The following is a 3,825-nucleotide window of genomic DNA, read 5'->3' on the forward strand; positions in this document are numbered from 1 at the left end:
GCGCACATCTGATTCTCCTGTCGTCGAATGTGCTGATTTAACTCCTGAATAAAAGCTGCAATTGATCTATCTTTCCTGGTGCTGATCATCTCCCAGTGTTCATCTTGGCGCCCACAAATCTGGTAGATAGTATCCTTGAGATCCTTGCGGTAGACTTCTGCAATGCGTCCCATGGCGATGTGAGCTGCCATACTCTTTCCTAGACTCCAAGTTGGTGCATCAAAAGAAAACTCTATGGGCTTAGTGATTGGCATGAACGTCCTTCCTGGAACTTGAACTTGAATCATCCAGCGCTCTTCTTCAGGTAAAGTGGCGTTGTAGGTTCCCGTGAAGCTTGGTACTCCTATGTTCAGGTATCTAGTGACTTCCTTCAAGTGGCGTCCAAAGGGTGTATCTTCATCTGGTTGTGTGAACTTGTTCCTTGCATCCGCCATCCTAAAGAGTAGAAAAGATGAGAAGTCAAAAGAGAAGAGAGTGGGTAGTGATCTAGGTCTCTTAGCTTAGTGGTCGTGTCCTATAGTCAGCATGTGCTCTGATACCATCTCTGTAGCGACCAGACCTCAAATAGTCTGATCTCTGTGCTCCGGTGTCATCCCTGGATCAGTAATGCTGACACCACACAGTACTCGGAGGATTTATAGTAGAGTAGCAATCACACACTTATTACATCGAGTGTCTCAAAAGAGAGCTTATTACAATAAATATGGCTTAAGGCCATCTAATAACGATAACAGCGGAAGGCTTGGAAGGTAAGTGAGTCCATCAACTCCAACGGCATCACTGAGTATAGAACCATGACCTAAAAACTCCTTAATCGTCGTCTGAAAAGTCTGCAACATTAACGTTGCATCCCGAAAACGGGTCAGCACATGGAATATGCTGGCAAGGTAACACATAGAGAGTAATGGAATGAAACAGCTATACTATATGCATATTTGGCTGGCGGAAAGCTCTATGGTTACAGTTTTTTCGTAAAGCCAATTTTTCCCTACTTCAAAGGAATAAAATTAATTACTATCATGGTGGTTGTTAAACATTGAGAATGGTTGACAGCATTCTCAATCCCAATTAAGTAACATCATTAAAACCCAACAAAATTAACTTTAGAGTAACATGTTGAGATTCACATGATAATCCAGGTACTAGATACTCAAGATGTCCATAACCGGGGACACGGCTAATCATGATTAGTTTATACACTCTGCAGAGGTTTGCGCACTTTTCCCCACAAGACTCGATCGCCTCCGTTGGATTTCTCGCACTACATGGTGTTTGAGAAACGGATGACCGAGACACAGTCTTTCAGAAGCGCTAGCACCTTATGATGGATAGACCGGTACACCTACTTTCCCCTACATCTGCTAGTCTACCCTGTAAGAGTTCGCACGACTTACTCAACTATGCCAGAGCCCATAATGGCTTGTGGCTGCACACGGAAGTTTCTAGTATGAATAATCTCATGATCCCGTTGAGCCTGGGTGGCGGTCCAAAATAAAAACAGGCAAGTCCTGGAATACCCGGGTGCCTCAATCCACCCAGATGTGTGTTAGGTTGCCACCTTAGATAAACCATTAATTAACAATCTCACATCTGTCATGGATATCACTCACCCAATCCACGTCCACTAGCATAGCATGGCATAAAGCAAACGCAGAGGTAACTCCCAAAGGTTTGATAATAAACAGGTAATAGGTACTACCTCATCTAGTTCCCATTCCACAATTTAATTAGATCCTAATCATGCAATGTGTGAGGATGGATCTAATGCAATAAAACTGGGTTGTAGAAAAGGTATGATCAAAGTATTACTTGCCTTGCTGATGATCCGCGAAACCTAGAGATTCGAAGTAACAGGCGGCGCACTCCGGGTATTCTATCGCAGACAAACAACAAGCATACAATAAGTACTCATCTAATGCACAGGTAAAACTCAAATAGAAGATCTAACCAGAAAGTTCAACTTAAGAACCCTGGTTTGCAAAAACAATCAAATCGAATGAAGCAAAAAAAGTTAAACGGCGAAAGAAAACAACTTCGTTCTAGTAATCTGGATCTAGGGAAAATTTTACAGTAGCAAAAACATGTTTAAGTTGATTATTCGGAAAGAGGGTTTCGAGACGAAACTCCAGGCGCTTGAATCGCCTGATTCCGATAAACGAGCGAAAAGTTATACTAAAATGAAAATCGGATCAGAGATCGCGATCAGAAAATAACCGCGGAAAATCCGACGAAAAAGAAAAACGACGAACATAATTTTTTTTAAAAGGCGCGGAAGTCGAGGCTGTGGCGAACCTCGGGCAGCGTGCAACTCCGGCGAGTCGGCGGCGGGTCCGGCGGCGGCAGCGGCGGCTATGGGCTAGGGTTTCGGCGCAGGCGCGGCTATGGGCCCGGGGCTCTGGCGCTTCGCTATATAAAGGCGCCCCCGGGCGGAGTCCCGCTCGGGTACGGCCCATAGTCGGTTTCGTTTTTTTAAAATAATTACGCTCGGAAGAAAAATAAAAAGAAATACTAAACGGACTCCAAAAATCATGAAATAAATTTTCCCGGGTTTCTAAAATCAAACCCGATAAAGTGAACATTTATCTGGGCCCAAACTACAACTTTGAAAAACGCGCATTTTTCCTAAATTCAATTAAAAATACCGAAAAACTCCGAAATAAATCTTATTTGATTTTTTTATTAAATCCTCAATATTTCTATATTTTGGGAAAGTCATTTTATTCCCTCTCTCATATTTTTGTAATAGAAATAATTGATGATAAAATAAATAAAATCAAATGATCCTGTTTACATAATTTGAGAAAACTCAAATATGTAAATAACGAAATCCCCAACTCCCTCCGTGGGTCCTTGAGTTGCTTAGGATTTTCTAGGATCAAAACCAAAAGCAAAATAAAATATGATATGCATGATGACCTAATGTATAATATTCCAAATTGAAAATTTGGGATGTTACATTGTCCTATGGACTAAACCCTCCGGTTTATATAGACACCGGAGGGGGTTAGGGTTACACAGAGTCGGTTACAAGGGAGGAGATCTACATATCTGTATTGTCTAGCTTGCCTTCCACGCTAAGGAGAGTCCCATCCGGACACGGGACGAAGTCTTCAATCTTGTATCTTCATAGTCCAACAGTCCGGCCAAAGGATATAGTCCGGTTGTCTGGAGACCCCCTAATCCAGGACTACCTCAGCGACCCTCCTTCACGCTGCTCGGCCTCACCTATCCAGGTAGGTAATCCACACCCGACCCCCATCCTCCTCCTCCTTCCACATCCCACATGCCCTGACCGCCGGCGCGAGCGCGACACCTTCCACCCAAATCACCGACCCCTCCACCGAATAAGCGCCGGCCTAAGCCATGGTGCATGCAGTATAGCCAGGACCTCAAGGAGAATTTGGCAGCGGAGAAGCAAATTGCGGCGACACGCACGGATGAGGTCGCGATGGCTGCCATTCGTGCCGACCCCCAGATCTTGAAGGAGCACCTTGCCATTTGCTAGCTACGTCGGTGAAGCATGCTCGGTTTACCTGTTGGGTGTGCTGCTCCTACCTTTCCTTCAAAAATTCTAGTGAATTATGCTATCTAATTTTACCATGCAATTTGTTGCTCTAGTGTATATGTTTTATATTTCGTGCAGTGTGGTGCTCACTTATTAATTGTTTTGTCAATTAGTTGTCGTCTTCAGTTAACTGTTTGGTTCAATTATGCAAATGTGATGTTCAATTCTTCAGGCTGCAATTTTGTATTGTCTTCCATGTGAGAAATAAATCAAATTTATCTTTACAAAATACATGAGAAACGAATACAATTGCTATATTT

Source organism: Triticum urartu, chromosome 3A (assembly GCF_056163025.1).
Source record: "Triticum urartu cultivar PI428250 chromosome 3A, HENAU_Tu73, whole genome shotgun sequence".
Lineage (NCBI taxonomy): Eukaryota > Viridiplantae > Streptophyta > Magnoliopsida > Poales > Poaceae > Triticum > Triticum urartu.